This window comes from Chinchilla lanigera, unplaced genomic scaffold, assembly GCF_000276665.1.
Source record: "Chinchilla lanigera isolate Chin_1 unplaced genomic scaffold, ChiLan1.0 scaffold00014, whole genome shotgun sequence".
In the NCBI taxonomy this organism is placed as follows: domain Eukaryota; kingdom Metazoa; phylum Chordata; class Mammalia; order Rodentia; family Chinchillidae; genus Chinchilla; species Chinchilla lanigera.
The window spans coordinates 8,795,677-8,819,647 of NW_004955415.1; positions in this window are offsets into that span (position 1 = coordinate 8,795,677).

Here is a 23,971-nt window from a genome sequence, read left to right on the forward strand (position 1 = left end):
ATATGCTACTTATTATAACTTCCTTCCAAAGAATACAATGTAGAGGGTTGGAAAAAAAGAAACTTTCCAATGGAGAAAACTGATACTTCTTTAGCTGACATACTAATGTCAACAACAGTAGTGACAAATCACATTGATAACATTTGCTTTGGATAGAATGTGATGAGAAGGGTACTTTGCTTCTATGTCATATCTCCACAAACCTCCAACTCCAGTCTGACGTTAGCATAAATCCAAACAAATCTTAATCGAAATGTTTTCTTCAAAATACCTGACCAATGACTGTTCAAAGCTGTCCACGCCATCAAAACCAAGGAAAGGCTGGGAAATTGTTGAAGCTCAGACAAACCTAATGAAACATGACCAAATGTGGTGTGACAACCTTGATGGGAACTTGGAACAGCAAAAGTACATTGGATAGAACCAAAGAAACATATATAAACTGTGGGGCTTCAGTTCATAATTGTGTATTAAAATTAGATCATTAAGTTATTTTAAAAACTGCATCGTGTGTATGAGAACACTCTTTGCAATTTTATGCAGATCTAAATATATTCTAAAACAAAATGTAAAAGTTTTTCAAATACAGTTCAAACATGCTTACAGGAGAGTTTAATTTAATCCATTTCCAGTTTTCCCCTGAGAATACTCACTGGGGGCACTTGCAACTGCATTGCTTACCAGGAAGTAACATGCAGATTACAGTCCTAAATTTACCCTCAAAGTTTACCAAGATATCTTTTATTATTATTTTTTGTCACTCTAGTATATCAATAGTTTTTGAAAGCAAAAGACATCATTCTATTTATGGCATTCTATTTTTAGCAGTGGTATTTCCATCTACAAAATATAGCAATACTCAGCTGCTGAAAATTAAATGAACTTCGGCAGTAAGCTGCATTGTTTTGCTAAGTGGGAAATAGGGATAAGAATGGAAAGCTGTGCTGAAAAATCCAAATGCACTTTCTGTGTTCATTTTCAGTTAAAAGCCAGTGTCAGTGGTCTGGAGCACTTACAGAGTTATTGATGAAAAACACCCTTCTTGGTATAGGTTGGAAGAAGGTTAGGCACGCAGACTGAGATGATCTGAGTGGGAGTTCTATTCTGACACAGTATGGCTGGAAAAACCCCATGTCCTCATTGAGCCTCAGTCTTTATCTATAAATTTTATCTAGAAACGACATGTTTGATGAAATAGCATGTAGAGTACTCAGCATAAATCATACTGGCACACACCCTGATGACCTGGTGACTGCTATGAATATGGAAAAGGGCGATGTAGCTCACAATGAGGCACAGAATGCAGTTTTGCAGATGCTTGGGTCTTTCCTAACATCACAACTTCGGACATGTTTCTAATCTTACTGTGTTTCAGCTTCCCACGTTAACATAGTGCCAATAGCAGTGCCTTGCACATTGAGCTCTGATGCAGTGGCTTAGCAAATCTAATCACTTAAAAAATGTCTAATGTATGGGAAAATACCTTTATATTAATTCTGATTATCATAGTGTTATTTGTATCAAAAAATCTCAAACTAAAAGTCTAACCTGTTTTGCTAGAATTAAAAGGTCAAATAAAGTCCATTCTGAAATTTACTTGTTCAGAGCTAGACAGGTAGCAATCAGTAAGAGATATTTTACCTTCGTGGTGCCTGGCATCCATTTTCAGATTTTCCATGAAACATTCTTAACATTGTCTTGGACTATTAGGGACTATCTTTTTATCCACAGTTACTGGAGTTTAAGATCTCTTTTACTTAAAGGTGTCATGACCCTGAGTCCTTATTGACTATAAACTTGGACCTTCACAGGCTCCTCAGAGGGGAAATCAGATGAGATCAGGTATGTTTAGGTAGCATGGACATAGACCAGAGGGAAAAATTTGAGGACTACTACTGCTTTCTACTTCCTACCAAAGTTCCATTTTTAAAGGCGTGTGGCTGGATTTTTTTTTTCATGCTGGGACTTTAGCCAATATCATTTTTTACCTAAAATATTTATTTTTACCTATTAATTATATCACATCATGTAACAATTTAGTTACAACATACTTTTGAAATGTTGAGTAGACCAGAGTAATTCCTTTAAAATAAAATTTTCTAGAATCTATTGATTGCCCTGTTTGATGCAGACAATTCAATGATTAAGAGATTGAAGTGAAATTGGGAAGAGCTCCTGGAATGGAGAATTTTGGAAGGGAGCGAGTGCTTCCACTCTTGGTGCTATCTGTATGATGCTTTCATAAGTGAGCACCCGACCCACGCCCTCCCTAACTCTCAACTTTATACCCTTTATTTAGCCCCTCTTTGTAGTCATTTTCTGTGATTATGATTATGACACCTTCCAGTTCTGCCTCACACTTATAGTATGGAAGATAGGGGGGATGCTATTTATGTTCTGTTATCTGGTTCCTTACGATAGGGAAGAAAACAAAACATTGGTTCAGAATGCCATCATCATTAGGGCCACTTATTTTGATCACATGGACTCTCATCTCAGTCCTCTTTTTGACTCTTAACAATAAAATGATCAAAAAAAAATCAAATGATCATTGGGAAGTATTCTAAATCCTAATTCTCCTAATATCTACTTTACAGAGTTGTAGGAATGAAATTGGACATGTGAAGTGGTTTGCATAGAGCTGGGGAAATAATGGGTTTTGGTTAAACTGAACTTTACTTAAATTAAGATATTAATGATACATAAATTGAATGAATTTATTATTTCTTGAAAGCAATTCTTCTAAGGATTTATTTGCAGATTTCTTTTTGAACTTTGGAGATTAGAATAAAAAAAATCTATTCTTAGTCCACAAAGCTCTCTAATATGGAAAGTTGTACCAGTAAAATCTTAACCAACCTCTTCATATGTACTTGACCAAGCCCCGGTTAGGGCTTGGGCTAGGAGAAGCAGGAGAAGCTGAGCACTAGAGAACTGAGTCTTAGGGTAAACTGTACCACTGATTTATTGTGTTAGCTTTGGCACATCATTTTACCCCTTGGATTTCTTTCCTAAACTTCTAAACTGATTTGTTTCCACAACTGGCATATAACTTAATTAGATGTCATCAGAGGTTCTTCCTTTAAATCAAATAACCCATTAAAGTGATCACAAATTAGAATGAATGTAAAATTTAAAAGCAATTATTACAGTAAAAATCACATTGCCATTAAACCCCCTCAAAGTCCTCCTTTTTGCTTACAACACACTTATCCCACCATTCTGGCCCCATTCAGAAGCATTCCTAGAAGTCCTCTTTCATCAAGGCTGCCTTGATGTCCTGAATTAATTCAAATCATTTATTTTTCATTGTTTTTTTTTTCTTTTTTTGGTTCATTGCCATTTGACTTTGGAGATGAGCTAGAAGTTGTGTTGTTAGACCCAGTGAGTAGGTGCATGAGGATATCACCACAACATTTTATTTCATGGAGATGGCTACATATGGCTGATCAGTGTGGGGTGACCAAAACATAATGGTGACTATTTAAATTGAAAAAATTATTACAGTGAAAGACACATTGACATCCATCCCCTCCCATAATCAAAATATCATCTTCTCTCTTTGAAAGCAGTTTCCTCGTTGTTCTTGGTAATTGTGTCTTTTTTTATAATAAATTTTAAAAAATTATACATTCTCCATATTTTTGAACACCCATTGTAGAAGCAAATCATTTTTATTTATTATTTATTTTTGGTGTTTTATTGCTATTAAGTTCATTGGTACCATTTAGATACACATACTGATCGCATGCATCATAGGGAGTTTATATCTGTACATGGTGCATCTTGATTCCTCTTTTAGTTCCATTCCCCCCTCCCTTTGACCTCTCTTCTCCTTATTTACAAAGCTTTGCTATTTTATCCTTCTTTTCTCATTTTTTGCTTTTCCCTTCCTTCCTTCCCTCTCCACCTCCCCCCCAGTTCCTCTTTCCTTGTGAAAAACTTCTTCCTATTTCACAATATCTGTTATACATTCTTATTCACACTCTCAATTTCTCATACCAGGGAGGCAATACAATATTAACATATGTTTGTCTGATTTACTTCACTTGAGTATGGTCTCAAGATACATGCATTTACCTAGAAATGTCTCAAGTTTATCCTTCTTTAAGGCTGAGTAGTATTCCACTGTATAAAAAAACCCCACATCTGTTTTAGCCATTCATTTGGGTTCTTTCCAAGACTTAGCTATTACAAACTATGCTGTTATATACATGGGTGCATATATACTACTATGGTATGACTCTTTTAATTCTTTGAGGAAGATACTAAGAAGGAGAACACCTGGGGCAAATGACACCTCTAGACCTAGTTTTCTGAGGAATTATTGGACATCCCAGCAGTGGACTCCAGTCTCCTGCCCAGAGTTATGGCACTTGGCAGAAAGAAAGAGCAAGAGACAAAATGCAGCAGTGATCTGAGGTGGCCAGTTGTTCTTGAGGAACAAAAGGTCACGAAGTACCCAGAACCTTGGGATTTATTTATCAAGGAAAATGGTGATGGGATCACAACTGGATGTGCTGGAGAAGTGGTGAGGCTGGGAAAGCTTGTAACAGAGCGAACAAAGTGTTCTTGTGGAAGGGACAGAAACAGCCAGATTTAGGTTAAAGTTAATGAGTAACCTGCTTTGTAGCCAATTCTGGGAAGGAGTTTTCCTCTGGAGTCATGCAAGCCTATGTCCTATCTTAGCCACAAGGTATCACAGCTCATCTATCTGAGCTCAGCCATGGCCATTGACAACAAACGATGCCAGTCCATTATCAGCCACCTATTTTCATGAAGATATGCGCACAGCCTCAGCCAGACTCACTAATTAAACTGAAAGCCAATTTAGGGAAATCACCTCTATACAGCCTGCATTGCTCACAAGTAAACACAATCACACATAGGTGGTGGGAAGGCGACACAGTGGTTCTCCACAAGGAATCACACTGATTTCTACAGTGGTTATACCAGTCTGCACTTCCACCAACAATGGAGAAGTGTTCTTTTCCCCACTCAGCCCCTCGAGCACTTGTTATTGACTGATTTCTTGATAATAGCCATTCTTTCTGGGGTGAGAGGGAATCTCAGTGCTGTTTTACTTTACACTTCTCAAATAAATTCTGTGATATTGAACATGTTTTCATGTATTTATTTGCTGTTTGTACTTCTTCATTTGAGAGGTGTGTATTCAACTCAGAGGCCTACTTTTGGATTGGGGTTTTAAATTTGGGGAGGTCTGATTTTTTTCAATTCTTTTTATGTCCTAGGGAGAAGTCCTTTGTCAGGGACAACTGGGTAAAATGTTTTCCTCCTCTGTGGGTTGTTGCTTCACTCTGTTGGTGATTTCTTTTTCTGTGTAAAATCTTTTTCATGGGATGAGATCCCAGTTGTTGATCTTTGTAGTATTTCCCATGCAGTCAGGGTTTTGTTTGTGAGTTCTAACTAATGTATTTTCCAGCAATTTTAGTGTTTCTTGAACAAGATTTCTTAAGCTTGCAATTAACTCTTGCCTCCTTCCACATATTATTCAGCATTTGCCATCCAGCCGTGATTGATGCACTGTTATGTACAGAGCACAAGCATGGACACATTATTTTCAAGGCTTCTCCTGGGTTTTCCTATTTCTCAATATAGAGTTCCTAACCCTCTAAAATTATTTAGCCAGCATTTCCCTTACTGAGTCTAGACAGACTGTTAAATACAAACAGAACAAATCAAAACTCCTTCCTATTCATTTTGCAGATCTTTGTGTTCACGATAATGACATAATAATTTTACATCTTTTAGCACTTATTGAATATATAATATATATCAGGAAAAGTGCTAAGAAATGCTCTTTAATGCTTTGATCCTCAGAATGCACAGATGAACAGGCTATTTTTATTCCCGCTTAATAGATAAACATTATACATACTTCCATCTTCAAACACTTAAGAAAAGATAGCCTTTGTGTCTTCACTTTAACTATTTGGTTTTGGAGAATCTGGACCTCAGGAAAGACTGTGAAACAACAACCGCCTCCTCCCACAACTACAAACAATTCAAAAAAAATAAAGGAAGTCTTTATAATAAGAGCTTCCTGAATGCTATGATGGTTTTTAGCTGAACATACATAATTAATTTTCTCTCAGATCAATTTAACATCTAAATAATGCAGCCCTGGCTAATGGCTTTTGGATGGCCAAACATTAAGAGATATATGGCCCCATATACTCATGATAAAGAACGAAGATGAACAACTTGCCTGGTTACGTAACACTGTTGTACAACATAAAGAAAAGCTTCTCTCATTTTGGCAATTGTTCTGTACTGTTCTAAGTTTTGCTAAATCAGACTTCCTTCTAATCTAACAGATGCCAGCAGTTTAAAAGCAGTTCAAGAATCCTTATTTATATCTGGTATGCAGCTTTGGGTAAAATGGGCCAGAAAATGCAGAGAGAGGAGAGAAAAAATGCATAACTTAAAAATGGAATTTATTTCCAGACTTCTAAACACAGATTTCCAATAAACATCCACTTAGAGAACCATTTCATTAAGCTAACTGCAGTCGAAAACAAGTTCCCTGATGTTTCTTTGAGCATTTTATTTTCTAAAATGAATCATTACTTTCTATGTTTTGGCTTGACAATCTCTTCCCCCCAATTGTGTAATTTTGCATTTGTCACTCAAATTGCCTGTATTTCTAGAGAATCATTCCAAGACATTTATGCTTTGGAATGAGATGGTTAATATGGTGGCATGTGTTTGGAGAAGCCCCACAAACTACTAAGGTACATTGCTTTGCCCTTTAAAAACCTGGAGAGAGTCTTGACTTCCTCATTCCAATTACGGTTTAGCAGCCCCTGAAGGTTGATTCTGGGGGTGGCTGAAATGAACTTGTAATGAACAAGATGAATAACTGTGGCCTTAAGAGGCAGCAAGGGAAATGAAAGGTAGGGCTTTTTGAAGCTCTCTTCCATCTGTGATTTGGTACATAAGCAAGAAGATTTGCAAAACTATTCTCAACCATCCTACCCAGAAGAGGAAAGGTGAACCCTCACAATTAGAGAATTAATGAAATGTGAAGAAAATTGAAGCTAGGTATCAGAGGTAATATTTTCAGTGTACAAACTCCATGTGTGTGAATGACATTGAAGTCTAAATAGCTCAAAAGTCAATTCACTCCAATACAGTTTGGCCTTTGTATCTTTGGTTAAGCAGTCAGACTCGAAGAAAGTATTCTCTTGAACTTGCTGAAAGGTGGTTATATTTCACAGCTGATAGTAAGTAGAGGAGATGCACAGTTGAGAAGGGCTGTTTACCAGGGAACTCTCAGTGCAGTATCCAAGTATTCATGCTAGCATTTAAAAGATCAGATATAATAATGATAATTGTAATCAGCAAGCCCTAGATTCATTTTTAACATTTACTATATGCTTGATAATGTGCTAAGATGATAAAAATGAATCTGATCATTTCAATTTCAAAGTAGCCATAAAATGAGTACTATTATCCATAGCAGCATTATATAACATTCATAGACTGCTTACCTTAAAGCAGACAATATGCTAAACACGTTGCATGATTCTATCACTTGATTTTATAAATACACAACTATCCCCGATATACAAATATGAAAAGTTGAACAATTTGTTTCCATTTTAAGGCTAACTCTGAAACTAATTCAGGCAGTCTCACTGCAAAGTTTATCCTGTCAAGTACTCTTCTATATTCTCTTCCTGTATTGTCGTTGTTTGCAAATAAAGTGATTGAGGCTTATTGTAGTTGTCTCTTACCAAGGTCTCAGAGTTATGAACGGTAGACATGGGCATCAAATCCACATTTCTGTGGTTTGTAATCAAGAGCACGTCAGGAATTAAGCATGGAATTGATGAAAACCATACAGAAATGTTATGCTGAGGAAAACAAAGGCTGGAGGACAATGACAACTATCTCAGCTGCCTGGTTTTCTAGGAAAGACTGCAAATATCAGCTCTAAACTATGAGGAACCATGTGAATGTCAGTTTCATCCTCTCTACTCCATAGTTACAGCTGTAATGGTGGTCAAAGTTGTAAGATATCATTTAATAAGTATACAACAAATGCTGATCCTTTTAAAATTTCTTCTGTGCACATGTGTTTCTTCTTTTCTAAAAACTGAATGGTGTACTCCATTTACAATGGAGAGAAGACAGAATAAGTCTTTTTATGAGTTTTGGTTTTAGTTCTGTAGCCCTGGCATTTTTCTTACTTATTATTTTCTGTAATTGTTTACCCAAAGTATTGATTCTTTTCTCAGTAGCATTTCATATCAATATTAAAAAAACTGCTTTTATTACTGAAGATAACAGCTATTACTTTATTCATGCCTATATAATTCTTGCACTTAACTTTTTTGCTATGTCTAATCCTCATTAGAAATCTGCATGGTAAATATGATTATCCCTATTTTAGAAATGAGAAAACTTAAATTTAGAGAGGTTAAATAACTTATCTAATGTGACACAGCCAAATGATTAAAAAATTAATAGCTTCTATTTATTGAGGACCTGAGATAGCCCAAATCTGCATCGTTCTAAGTTGAATGCTCATTCTGTGACTACAGTGATCCTGCCTTTTCCCTTTTGGAGTTCATAAAGTGTAATTATTAAGTCACAGGCTTTTCACTGAGAGTATACATAAACAAGGCTCTCTCTTCACAAGGGCAGACATGTGGTCTCTGCTCATTCTGTGTGAGAGCACTGTGAAAAATTCATAGGTCCCAACAACCTGGTTCTTTAAAAAAATGTTGTCATTACTATTTTATTTCATGTGGGTAGAGCAAGATAAGCACCCAGCATTGAATCACGTAGTAAGTTACTTTATCTTATTGCTGCAAGGTTACTTTTTGGAAGTGTAGAAGTTCCAACACGCACTGTTTAAACTGGCTGTGGACAGAAGCAAATGTAATATTCCTGAAAGGAAAGGGATATCCATTTTTGATGACTCACAGTTCCTCAGCTACATCCTCTCTGACAGGTGCCTCCTCCTCAGCTTATAGATCACATGGGTTTGCTGGTGAAGTTTGATTTCATTTTGAGGTTCAAGAGCTAAACAGTTGATCCAGTTCTAATGACTAGAACTGACCACATTTCTATGTCAAGTGATTTATTCTGTGTTGAACATTTGGACCTAGCTGGAACACATGGATCCCTGAATTACTGAGAAAAGGGGATACTGATCATCCTGACAGGATATCATCCTAATCTGCTGGCTTCCAATTTTTTGACTTCATAGAGAGAACCCAGAAACAAAGAACACTGGAGAATGGAGAAATAGAGTAAGAATTCAAATTTCATCATTTCAGAATCTGGATCCTGCTGTTTCTAAAAGTTGAACTCCCTGGGACTTTCCCATTATGTGAAATAATACATTTCCATTTTTCCCTTCTAAAATCAATCTTAGTTGGATTTCTGTCATTTCTTACTACAATTTCCCTGAATAATCCAGCAAATCAGCAATAAAGTATTGAAAAATAAACCCATCTCCTTTTCATGAGTCAAGATATACTTCATTAAAAAGAGGTTCTAAAACTGAGCCAAAGTCTAGAAAGCTTACCTTTGTTCTCACTTTTCCTAGCTAAACAGAAATAGTAGATTCAAATACAAACATTTCCTGACCGCCAGTACACACATATATGTATGCATATGTATACATAAATGTCACACAGAGCCACATGATTATCCAATTAATGCATACCATACATCACCACTCTTTTAAAATCTATGACTGAGAGGTATTTCTTTTTAACAACAGGAGCAAAGAAATTATTTCCAGTTGCATCTTTACAAATTGTTCTCAATTGTGACATTTATCTTTCATCCCAATCAAGTGTAATTTACCAAAAAGATTGCAAAATGTTTCTGTATTTAAAATGTGTGAGATTTTCTTGTAACAATCCCAACCCCATCAAATTTATCTACCGGCAGAATGGGCCCTGTGTGGTTCAGACAACCTCAGCAAACTATAATGGCTCCCTTGAACTCTATCTACCATCAAAATAAGATGGTCAATGGCAAAGAAGTGTCACTGGATTCGTTCACAGCAGATCAATCAAAATGGCTTCAAAGTTGAGACTGTATTTTATTTCAGGTAACTGAATGAAAAATGTGTGTTGATGTAGGATGAGTCAATCATTTATTTAGTAATTGAGATACAAGAGGGCAGTAGTGTGAACTCTATTAACCTAGGCTGATGGGACCTTGTCCTCTAATCCAGCATTTTCCAGAGTCTGAGCCATAGATCGGTGGAAGTCCATGAAGTATTCACCATGCAGTAGCAAAATAAGAAAAATCAATGTTGATAGTGAAAGGTTTTCTTCAAAGTTAAATTTGTTTTATTTAAAGGTTGTCCTTTAATTCAAGATTATGGGTTATCAATTTTTTGTTTGTGATCTTCCTTCTTTGATAAAATGGTAAGGATAACAAATGATGAACTTAATTTTAAAAAATGTCAATCCAATATTTCTTAAATTTTTATTGATCTGCCAACTAAACACTGTTCATGTCCTTAGTGATAATGTTAATTTTAGGCACTTAACTTCAGGGAGTGTTACCCATATCCTAGACTATGCTAAATTGTTTGTGTATTTAATCCTCATTGCAACCCTACTGCCAAGGGACTCTTACTGTTTCTATTTTACAGCGAGGGCACTAAGGCCCTTGGAGGTGAAGGAGCTTACCTAGGATCACAGCATCACAAAGGGGAAGAACACATTTCTTTTTCTGAACAAAAGATCTTTGTCTTCAGAACTTCACCACACCTGTCATTCAGAATCTGTGTCTGCTAGATCATGGAAACTGGTGACGACATCATTTTTAGTCAGTTTTGGAAAAGAAAACTTGAGGATGATAGCTTGTAGATACTGAAATGGGAATAGAGGAAAGGATTTATTGATCTCTTCTGGAAGAGTTTCAGGTAAAACAATACATAGAGTAACAGAATCAGAAAGGCTGAAGAAACTGAAGGATTCTTTTTAACATTATGACTAATAATGTGGCAGCTTAGTAAGTATTCTGGGTCATTTGAATAGCAGGTTTCCGTTTCTGTGCACTTTATGCTATATTACGCTGCTGCCATATTTTTGTTTTGGAGAGAGAACAGGGTCAGCTCAGCTCATATTTCCTAACAGTCCTCAGAAAAATTACTTCTTGATACATTTCCTTCACTCCAGTGATCTTTTTTCATTTTAAAGAGAATTGAACAAAAGAACAATAGCAAAAAAATGTCAGATAATAAGTACCTGCTTTTCTAAATTGCTAAAGCGGTGCTAATATTGTTACGCAGCAGTAGATAGCTAAAGACCAGGATATATCCCAGCAACACAAGCCCCTGCCTGGTAAGCAAAAAGTCCTGAGTTTGATTCCCAATACCAAAACAGAAGAAGAAAGTAGATAGCTAACACATCAAGCTTGTGGCTTGGGAGGCCAAGATGATGGATACGACATCCCCTGAAAACCCAAGGGGGGACCAGACTGAAGATGTGGAGAATAAAATAAGTTCAGTTGGGGCATACTGAGTTAAAGTAGCTAAAGATGTCCAAACAGATGTCCAGAGGGAGTATTACAAAAACACACAGTCAGTGCTACTGCTTGGTGCCTTCCAGGAGGAAGGCAGCTCATAAGAACATTGCAGTGTGACCTTATTTACCTCATTCACCAGCTCTGGCACTGTGTGACTTCTGATTCTTTTGCAAAGTCAAAATGATCATGAAAGGCAAATGTTTTGATTGATTCAGAATGTGAAAGCAACCTTAATAATACAACTAAAGGCACTCATTAAAAAGGACTTCTGGAACTGCATCAGAAAGTGGAAAGAACAGTGGGATAAATATGTTTGAAAGGAGGGAGAGTATTTGAAGTGAATTAATGGCAACGCATCTTTTGTAATAAATTTTTAAGATTTAAATATTCACCATATTTTCCAATCACCCTGCATAGTGCTAGGGCCTCTGAAAGGGGACCCAGCTGGAAATAGACTCAGTCATCATTAGTTCTTGCCAAATGGGTTTCTTAGAGAGAGAATTTCAGATGGAAATTCATACGCAGGAAGTTTATTTGCAGAGTTGATGGTGGATATCCATGTGGGAGACAGGGTCACAGCGTGGGGCAGAGGGAGAGCACGGATGCGCGTCAGAGTCAGCACTGGCTTCCACTGACTCCACAGGGAGTGTTGAGGCTTGTGTGGTCCAGAGAAGGGAGGCAGCTGTATGCACCGCCATTGTGAGTTATCAAATGCAATGTGATGTGGGAAGATATAACTGGGCAAAGTAGCTGTCTTCCGTGGAGAGCAGTTCTTGGGAGGTTGAACACTGAGGTTTCTTAGCTGGCAACACTTTCAACCCCTGGAAGAATAAAGCCATCGATAGTAAAAGGAACCAGGCCACCCTTGACACACTACCCCATTGGCAATTGAGGTTATGACTGTGGCTGTAATTCTCTTTGGAGTGTTGGAAGTTGGAGAGATAAAAAGGGTAAAGGGCAAGAAGGAATCCCTGGATTCTCAGAATCCACTCTGAGATGAAGAGTGGGAAGCTTTTTCTGAAGAGTAAATGAGTAGGTGTTTTAAGGTTTGTGTAAGATAGATAGGCAGTACTTGAAAGTTTAGAAGGATAAGCCATCAAATACTAGAAGTATATTATATTACACAAAAAGTATTAGATTTGATAGAACAAATATAAAGATTTTAAAAGGTAATGTGAAGATTATTCTTTGGTTTTAATAAGGTACATAATATTGTACTTCATCACTGTATATTTACTGAACACTTAAAAGCAGCACTGAGTTAGCTCTGGGAACCAAGAGTTGCACATACAGTCTGTAAGGGTTACAGGCAGGAAATACATATTCATGATGCCCTCTGGTAAGTACCAGGCCTGGTGTGTCACACAGGAGGTGTCTCTAACCCAGATTCATGTAGGGCTCTTTCTAATCTCCTGTCTCATTCATGCATGTTATCCACCAGGCATTCTATGGCTTCCAACTTCAGGAGACACGGTGTTCCTTTCCTTTGTCATTCATCTTTACACAGTCTTGAATAGGTTCTGTCCTATGTCATTTCTAAATGCAGCCTCTGTCCTGCATTTCCAAAATGAGGAAATAACCATTATCCTGCAGGGTTGCTCAAAAGACTGGTTCTGATTCACTAATTAAAAAAATACTTATTGAGTCCCCACAGCATGCCATTTCAGTTTTAACTTCTTCTGAAAGTTCTATCATTGCATCTTCCAAACATAAAGTGCATGAGTCTACCAGATAGAAACAATTTTCCTATAGTTGAATGTATTTCACAACACCATCAGAAACATTGACGACCCATTAGATGAGCCAAGTCATCCTTCATAAAGGTGTAAGAGATTGAGCTAACATCTTTTTAAGACAAAAATTTGAAATTTTGCTAATTTACTTTCTGTCAGAAGGAGTAGTTAGAGGGCTAGGGATTTAGCTCAGCAGCAAAGCGCCTGCCTGGCAAGTGCAAGGTCATGAGTTCAGTTCTCGGTACTGGAGAAAAACCAAAAAAAAAAAAAAAAAAAAAAAAGGAGTAGTTACATTATTTTATTAACACCAGGAGTAGCATTTTGCACTGTGAATCTTGTTGGCACTGTGAAACTAGTGCTTGATTCTTGGTTGGTTCCATTCTACATTTGGAGGCAACTGCTTTTCACTATAATCTCTCTCATGTCAAATGCATATAGTGGAGCCATGTCAAACATATACCAAGACAGCAGAGGAGGCTGAAAAGAGACATTTTAGTATATAAATAAGACAGACAATTGAGATGAAATATTTTAGCGAGACGGTATAGTTGGATGATGTTTAACAACCAAAACTGCAGTACTACTCATAGCTAAAGCACATTTGTCATTAATGCGCTTCAACTAACTTCTTTGAAGTCTTTTTTAAAGGAAAGTGGTTTCGAATCTAAAAACGTCATTAGAGAACAAAAAAGGAACTAATCAATCAATGTTGGCTAAATTGATCCCTAAGGAGGGTTCTACTTTTTACCGTTATCTTTCCAAATGATTTCTTCACATGCTTTGTAAATACTTACCTTTTGCTATTCCTACAGACACATTAAAGTTGATATAAACTGAAAGCTATATAATAGCTTGAATATGATAGTGTCAGAAATTGCTAGAAGCACTTCACTTAAGTCCATTCATTCAACTTCACTCATAAAGTTGGTCCTACGACTCAGCCAAACATATAGTTGAGGATGCTGAAGCCCAGAGAGGTTCAGTAACTATCCAAAGTGAGGATGTTGGAAAGTGGTAGAGGCAACATTAACCTGTGCTGTGTGGTCCAGGGTGCTATTTCTTAACCATAGCACCAAGTAGCCCCTCAAAATTCTTAGGGAGTTGCCTCCTCAGTCACTGCTCAGCACACCAATAAGACTGCTCACACTCGTGCAAACCGTTCTTCACTCCCTTCATTTCACCCCTGCAATCATCCCTTCATTCACTCAAACGGTCTGGTGCCCACGTATAGCCCCAGACTCACAACGTGCCATTCTATTTCCTCTTGTCAAAGTTATTGATAGTAACATGATGCCAGTCATGTAAGAGCCAGAAAATCATGATCAGGGAGAGCTCACATGTCTGAGATCAGAACCGTCTCAGGTCTTCGTAAAAGACTCCACATGAAATCTCTTCAAATCCTTTGAGCATCTCCTGCTTTGCATAAGTCAGAGATGGGCTCCAATTTTGGGGCCAAGGTTTACCATTAGATATTCTTTCAGAATAATTATGATACTTCAGAAAATTTGCTTCCAAAATGACACTTACCCAGCAGTGAACTGAGAGGCCCACACCTGCATCTGAGCCTCCGAAACTAGGAAACTTTGTTTTTAAGAATCTTACGTGAACATTTACCTTTAAAATATTTTGTATTTTTATTAGTGCATATTTGCATTGCATAGGATTGCATTCTTTGGAGGCAGTTGGTGCATGCACATAACACAGTTTAATTCTTTTCTCACCCCTCCTCTGTCCACCATCTCTATCTCTGTTTCCCTTTCCTTTTGGAAAAGATTTACCTTCCTGTTTCTTGTTTATCTTTTATCTTGTGCTTTTAATTAGTTTATTTTTGGTTTCTCATATAAGAGAAACTGTGTGATATTTAAGCTTGATGTCTAATTTACTTCACTTAAGACTATGGTCTCAAGGTGCATCCATTTTCCTACAAATGACTCAAGTTTGTATTTTTTATGGCAGACTAGTATGCCATCGTATATACATACCACATTTTCTTTTTCTTTGGTTCCAGGAATCAAACTCAGGAACTCGCACTTGCCAGGCAGGTGCTGTGCTGCTGAGCTATATCCCTGGCCCCATACCACATTTTCTTTATCCACTCACTTATTGATTGACATATGGACCATTTCCAATATGTAGCTATAGTGAATTGTGCTCCTATATACATGAGTATGTATGTATCACTATGACATGATATCTTTAACACTTTCAAGAAGAAATCCAAAAGGGGAATATCTCTGTTGAATGGAATTCCTAGTTTTTATTTTCTGATTTCATACTGATTTCCATAGTGGCTGTACTAGTTTACATTTCTACCAACAATGTAGAAGGGTTTTTTTTCCCTTATAGCCTCACCGATATTTGCTCTTATTTGATTTCTCAAAGATAGCCATTCTTCCTTGGGTAAGATGATGGTCTCTCAATGTTTTTTAATTTGCAATTCTCTAATGGCCAGAGATGTTGAACATTTTTTCTTCTATTTATTGACCATTTGTGCTTCTTCTGAGAAGTGTCTGTTCATTTTAGTTGCCAGAGGATTAATATCTAGAATACATAAAGAGTCAAACATTTCCGTTTTGTCCTATTAACTTCTTTACCTGTCTGAGTAGACCTGTGTCTTGCCAAAGCTATACATCCTGAGACACACACGCATGCACACACATACGTTTTTTTTTTTTTTTGCTTACTCCCAAATAAATTAATTATATTTGTTCAAATATTTTTCTGTTGTCTTTTCAGCTTGACCCTCTCTGTGCTCTGCTGACTGCACTCAGCCTCTGGGAAGGACAGGATTTCCTTTTACTGCCCCCAGAAATCATGCTATTTCTTGATTCTCAGTTCACATCTTTCTCCACACATTTCATCCCCTGCCCTGGAACCTTCTTTGTGATGTGGCTCAAAACTCCCTCATTCCAGACGTATTTCCCCAACTCTCTGCTATTTCATGTTTTTCTTTGTAGCATATTGCATACTTGTAATTAATTAGTAAATTATATATTTCTATATATCCCACTTGAGGTGCCTGTCTTCCCCCCTAGTTCCCTGGGTCATGAGGACCAGACGTGTATTATTATATCCTAGAAAATTATCATTTAATTTGCACAGTGCCCTGCAGAGTAAGTGCTCAGCTAGTACTTGAGTATTGCTGGCAAACAGAGCTTCAGACTTAAAATTTCTATGTGGAAGTACTAAGGAACCTTATATTAGGATAGGACTGTATTTGGGGCTAGGCCCTTGAACAAAGTCATTAAGGTGGTGGAGTTTTTACATGCATAGGAACTAATCCAATGTCATGTATGTCCTTAATGAAAGAGAAAATTAGAACCCAGATAAAACACAGATGGTTAACAGCCACAGGAGGACACAGTGAAAAGCCAGCTGTCCACAAGCCAAGGAGAGAGGCCTCAGAAGACACCAAACCTATTGACATTTTGATCTTGTAACTTTCAGATCTGTGAGAAAATAAATTTCTAATTAAGTAAGTCAGTTTGTGGTACTTTATTGCGTTGGCTGGATGAATGACTGATACTCTTTCAACCTCTCTTTGTGTCTAATTTCCATAGCCTTTCATGTATCAAACTAAGACTTCCCATTTACTGCATTCTATCTCCTAGGCTATCTTCTTTTTAGTTTCTTCTTAACTTAAAGTAACAGACTAGAATATACATGCAAATCCCTTTTATTGTTTTTACTAGCGTTATTTATTACTTCCAGTGGGCTGATTATACTGGTAGAAGCTTTTCTGCCAAGGTGCCCACTTCTTAACCTCTGCGTCTGCGCCCGTCCAAAACACCCATATAAACTTCTCAACTACTTGGTGTGGAAGCTGCTGATGAGCAAATGCGAGAACTTCTTCCAGCTGCTGTGGGGTCTATAAATTCAAGTGAGCTCATTATTTTCTTTTCTGTTGCATAATGTCGCTCTAGAAAATTATCATTTAATCAGCAGTAATGACTCTCATATTTCTGCTGCACTGCTTGTTAATCTCTCTATGTAGTATAAAGAGAACGTATTTAGCAACACAAATACAATGCCAGTTGAGAAATAGAGCTGTGTTGGAAGAAAGGATCTTATCTTTTTCTTCTGTGGTCATACCTATGGTTCCGATATTCACTGGAGGAAAATAATAATTATAATTATACTTCCACTGATGTCCTAAGCAGGAGTTGCCATGGGAAAGGGTCAATATAAGAAGTGATTCATTTGCATTTGATGATCTTATAAAACACCCATATGTTGCATCACTTGGTTTATTTTGAATGCTAATGTGCATGCGGGCCCGTGGACATCCTGCAGACGTGATCTTTCTGTCTTTGCCATGCCCGACCATACTTCCTCACTGTGCCCTAGTCCTTTTAGTCTCCTTCGACTACCGTGAAAACACCCTGCTCCTTCCTGCTTCTGTGGCTTTGTCGATGCTGTTGCCTCTGCCTGTGGCCTCTGTCTCCAGGTTTTTGACTGATCATTTCATCTTTTAGGAGCCATTTTGCTAACACTTTCCAGAGGAAACTTAGTTCCTCTCATCCTTTAGCTCAGACAGTCCATCATTTGGTTACATCAGGTTTTCCATCAGTATTTGGGGGTAGGTGGTAAAGTATGGGGGACTGAACAATTAAGAGGATGTCACACCAAGAGAGCAGGAGACAGAATAATATTTGCTTCCAAATCTAGCCAGGAAGGGATAGACAAATGACAAGGAAATCTCTATTTTGATATTGAGTACCTCTTTTAATATAATCCCAGACAAAATGGAGAGCTAAGTTTTCAATTAATTCCCCACCAAGTAATTTTTCTAAACTACAGTTATGAACCCAGACTTTACTTAAAATCCTTCAGTGGCTTTTCTTGGCCTTAAGGGTAATGGAGATAATACCCACATTTTTCAGCATGGCAAACAAGTTCCACTGCCATCTGACAGAATGATACCATCTGGTATCCCTTATCATTGTTATTTGTCCCTATACTTAGTGTCATGTAACACTGGCCACTCAGAACTCTCCAGAAGGGGCTGCCACTAGTGGCCCTTACCTGTCTCCTACATCTAATTCTTAATTTAAACCCCTACTTATGTGCTTGCCTTTTTGTCAGACCTTTACACATTGTTACCTCAGGACGAGAAAGAAAATACATAGAATATTAAATTATGTACTATAATATAACTTTAGCATTTCACCAGAAAACAGTTTATCTATCTATCTAGCTATTATCTGTCTATCTGTCTACACATACCTACTTATGTATCTACCTATCTGACATTTATTATTTATTTATTTATTTATTTATTTTTTGGTTTTTCTCTGGTACCGGGAACCGAACTCACGACCTTGTGCTTGCCAGGCAGGCGCTTTTGCCACTGAGCTAAATCCCCAGCCCCTGACATTTATTATTTATTATACAAAAATTTATAGAGCACTGGTAATGTTTCGACTAATAGCCTAATGTGTTATATACACAAATGCACACACATGTAATTTTCTTCAGTATTTTAACAGTTGGGAAATTAAGGCCTACAAACTAATGTAGCATATCCAAGATCCTACTGTATCACACACCATGGCAGGCTCTTCCTGTTTCTGCCTTAGTGCTGGTCCCCAAAGACTGAACTCACTGAACAAGTAAACCAAAATAAACCTCTTTTAATTTGTGAGTGCTGTGTTTTATCCCAGTGCTGAGAAAGCTGACTAGTGCAGTGCTTCCAAACCAAAGATTATTCCATTTAATTTTTGTAGCCTGACATATTAGCACAATCCTTACCAGACAGTAATATTTGCTAAATTTCCTTCAGTACAATTTGAACAAATATTGGATACTTTTCCCTCCTTGCAGAACCAAAATACCTGATGCCCAAAATTAAGGGAGGAAAAGTTTCTTTAACTCACAAATGGTAGAGGTTCCAGTTCATAATCAGTGGGCACCAAGGCAGGGTGGCCTGGCACAGGAGCAGCTATTCATGGAAGCAGAAGGCAGCAAAAGTCACAAGAGCAATAAAGAGGAGAAGCAAGGATCTTTTCCTAACTTATATTGTATGCAGATTATCTGCCCTAGGGCAGGTGTAGCACTCACACCCCTAATCCCAGCACTAGACAATGAACCAATCACAAACTCTGGGTTCAGCCACCACTGAAAAGCCTGCCCCTGTGACCATGTGAGGCTTTGGGGGTACATCCAGAAACACACCATAACAGGTATTCTTATCTGACCAAGTCCTATGACTTTCATATTATCTTTCAGCTAAAGATTGAAATGTTAATCTTCTCAGTATAATAAGATTTAATTATTGTGATTATGTTTCTGTGCCCAGAGGTGAAGAATGTGTGCTCTCAATAAGTCAAAGTAATAAATGAACATAGTAAAGTTATAAGGAAGGTAATTTGATACTTGTAAAGTAGAGAATAACCCAATTTATACTCCCAGATTCCAGGATTTGCACACCAAGTGGATGAAGAATACACAGAGGAAAAATCTACAAGAGAAAATGTAATCACCCTGTTGTTTTTGTTCTCATTTTTTTTTTTCTTTCAGTGCTGAGAATTGAACCCAGGGCCTCTCATGTGCCAAACAAGTGTTCTGCCACTGGGCTACATGGCCAGGCCAAGAAAATGTAATCAGGGAATTAACTCACAAGGAAGTTTATGGGGTATGGAATAAAACTTGCTACTCACCATAAGTCTGTCAAATGGACCATTAAGATATTTCAGATAGCTTCAGAATTGGTAACCTCAGAAGTGCTTAGGGGTAATGTTCACAAGTTTTAAGGATGGCTAAGGTGTTGGGTAAGGGTGATGACCACATTTCTGGCTTTGACTATGTGGATGGAGATGTTAATAATGATGAAGCGGTAAATAAGAAGAAGAGCAAATCATGTGTATTCCCTCAGACAAGGAAGGATTACAAAACCACGGAAGTAAAAATATATTGTTTTGTTTTGTGTGTGGGTAAAGAGGGAGGTGTTGGGGATTAAACAGAGGGTGTTGAGCATGCTAAGGTTGTGCTCTACTTCTAAGTTACATCTCCAGCCCTCTTCCGGTTTCATTATGTATTTCTTCATGAGGGAGTAGAAAATCTAATTTTAGCTAACTTAAGCATAAAAAAGCACTGTGAATCCTAGCATTTTGAGAGGCTGAGGCAAGAGAATTGCAAGTATGAGTCCTGCCTGGGCAACTTAGTAAAACCCTGTTTCAAAATAAAAGATAAAGGACATGACATATAGCTCAGTGTGAAAGCCCTGGGTTCAATCACCAATGCCTTAAACTGAAGAACTGTGTTGGTTTTGGTTACCAAATTTTGATAAGGATAGATGTAGAATTGTCCCTAGAGATAATCAAAAGAGTAAATTCACATACAGTCATGATTTTGACATTAGTGACATGCCAGAATTTTAATTTTAATTGCAATATCTTACATAACACATTCGTATTAAGAAACAGAACTGGACATTATCATCTTTATTGCCATCTTTGGTATCTCTCTTTTTAACATATATACCAGAAAAAGATATTTTATAAAAAAATCATAATAGTTATACACTGCTAGGCTGATTTCTAGAACCATACCTTTGCTTTGCTTATTCTAGAACTTTACACAGATCAGATTCTACAAGATGCACTTTTTTATGTCTTTCATCAACATGTTTCTGAGATTCATTCATGTTGTTATGCTTATTTAAAAAGTCTTTCCTCTGTTTCTGAGTAATATTACACTGTGAGAATGGCAGAAGTTACTTATCTTTTTTTTACTGATGGACACCCAGATGTTTCATGTTTAGCTGCTATGATTAAAGCTGCTATGAATATTCTTATAATACACTTTTGAGGGTCACGTGCTGTCAGTTCTCTTGGAAAAAGAATTGTTATTCAAAATGTAAATTAATTTTTAAAGAAACTCCCAAAGAGTTTCTCAAAGTGATATCATTTCACCAGTTCCTTTCAACATTGTGTGAGGGCTGTATTTTTACCACATCCTGTCAACAATTTGTAACACTGATCCTTCAATATTAGTCATTCCAGTCTGTTTGTAGTTGATCTCATTGGAGTTTAATTTGTATTTTTAATTATATTAAGTACTTCTTTATGTGATTACTAGTCATTTATATTTCTCATTGTATATGCAAGGTCATGCATACATATTCATAATTGTTTACTGTAAATACATGTAATAAATATGTCTAAATATTATCTCCCATTCCAAAGCTTGACTCTTTTTAATAGTGTCTTTTGCTGAGCAGTTTTTGATTTGGTAAGTTTTATCAGTAGTTTTTTATTGTGGTCATTGATTTGTGTTTTGTTTTGAAGAAATTTTTGTACATTCCAAAGGTATAATGTATTGTTCTGTTTTCTTCTGGAAACTTCCCATTTTTAACTTCTATGTCTTTTCTATAATCTGTTTTGAATTCATTCTGGGGTATGGTGTGGGGTGACACAGAGTTTAAATGTTTTTGTCTCCTATGGTTTGCCAGTTGTCTAGCACCACTGGTTAGAAAGAATTTCTTTTCTCTAGTGGATTGCTTTGTAGCCTTTTTTAAAAAAATCATTTTACTATGTTAGATTGATGTCTGAAATTTAAATTCTCCTTGATTAATTTGTTGAATCATTAATACTGCACTGACTTAGTAATTGTAATTTAGGAGTAAGTTTCCCTGCATTTTTGTTTTAGTTATTTGCCTTGTTGTTGGAACAAAATACCCAACACCTACAAGATAAGGAGGCGAGGTTTATTTTGGGTCACAGTTTATAGAAACTTCAGTCCATAATTGGCTTACTGCAAGGCAGGATGGCATGGCAAAGGAAGGTTGCTCAAAACACGGTTTCAGGAAGCAGAAAGAGACTAAGTGAGGAGGGAAGCAGAGAGCCCTTCCTGACCAGGGTGCCAGTGACCTACCTGCTCTGACCAGGCTTCTCCTCCCACTGAGGAAAAAACTGTCAGCCAACAGTGGGTATTATCCCCCGTGATCCAGTCACCTCCCAATATCTCCACCTATGAATACATGAGGTTTTAGGGTATATCTAGATAGATACCATAACAATTTCTTCTTTTAAAAATTGTTTTGGCTAATACAGGTTATTTACATGAATTCTAGATTCAGCTTGTGCTTTCTGTTAGAAAGATCTGGTCAATATTTTGATTAGGACTTTACATGGCATGGGGAAAATCAGCCAGATGAAATTAAGGATTGAATCAGCTGATTTTAAAATAGGTAGATAGAGCCAAGCATGGTGGTGCATGCCTATAATCCCAGTACTTGGCAGGCTGAAGTAGAAGGATTGCCAAGAGTTCAAGGCCAGCCTGGACTACATCGTGAAACCCTGTCTCAATGAATCAATAAAGATAAATAAATAAATGTAGATAATCCTAATGGGTGAGTCCAATGAAGTCACCACTCTCTATAAGTGTTGGGCGGGGAGGCAGAGGTTAGTATTATGTCTATGATGAGACTTTAGAAAGACTCAGTCAGTTGTTGCTGGCCCTGAAGATGGAGATGAAAATACGGCAAGGAACTTAGTAAGCCTGTACAAGCTGGAAAGGGCAAGAATAAAGATTCTCCTTTATGACTGCCAGGAAATAACTAGATGCTGACATCTAGCCTGGTGAGGCCTGTTTTCACTTGGCCTCCATAATAATATAATAAACTCATATTATTTAACCAGATCATTTGTCCTGATTTTCTACAGCAGAATAGAAAACCTATATCATGTCTCTCATCAATTAAAAAAATACTTGTGGCCATTATCCCTATTTTTTTGTCTTCATTCTCTTTTTCTCTCCTCCTGAATTCTGTGATTCCTGTTATATGTGTACTTGACGATTTGCTCACACAGAACTTGGATAGTCTATTCTTTTTTTCAAATACCTTTCCTCTCCATGTTTCAGTTTTCATAATTTCTTTTTACCATATACAAGTTTTCTGATCATTTACTTTCTCATACCATTTTAAAGCAATTATTTTCAGAATTTCCATTTGGTACTTGTTTAATTAGGTTTTTCATTTCCTTGGTGGATTTCTTCATTACTTTGCTCTCTGTTTCCTTTAGCCATTGGATTGTTCAAAATTGTATTTTACAAGTACAGGGATGTAGTACACAGTGTACACAGTTGATCCAAGTGCGTAACGTTTTAATTCCCTGTGTACCCCCTTTCCCTCCCCTCCTGCCTCCACTGATCCATGTCATGATCCCCTCAATTTTTTTTGTTTGTGTTTGCCATATATCACGCTTCTGTTGCTTGTGGGGAATTGGTCCACATACACAACACATCTCAATTCCTTTTCTGCATCCATTACCCCTCTCCTCTCACCCCTGCCCTCCATTCTTGATACCCTTTCCCTTTGAGAAAGATCTTGTATTTTGTGCTTTATTTTTACTTTATGTTTCTCATATAAGAGAAACCATATGCTATTTAAACTTGTGTGTCTTTTATTTCCCTTAATGTTATGGTCTCAAAGTTTATCCTTTTTCCTATAAATGACTCAAGTTTAACTTTCTTTATGGCAGATTAGTACTCCATTGTGTATAAATAACACATTTTCTTATCCATTTTTCTACTGATGGATAATATTGCATATAGACTGCTATAGACTACTTTCAGGATTTACCTACTATAATATATTTATCATACTTTTTTATTTTAGTATTTTTTGGTCTTAAGAATAGTAAAAGTAAAAAGAACAATAGCAAAATACAAACAAAACAAAACAAGAACATTAAAAATGATACAGGATT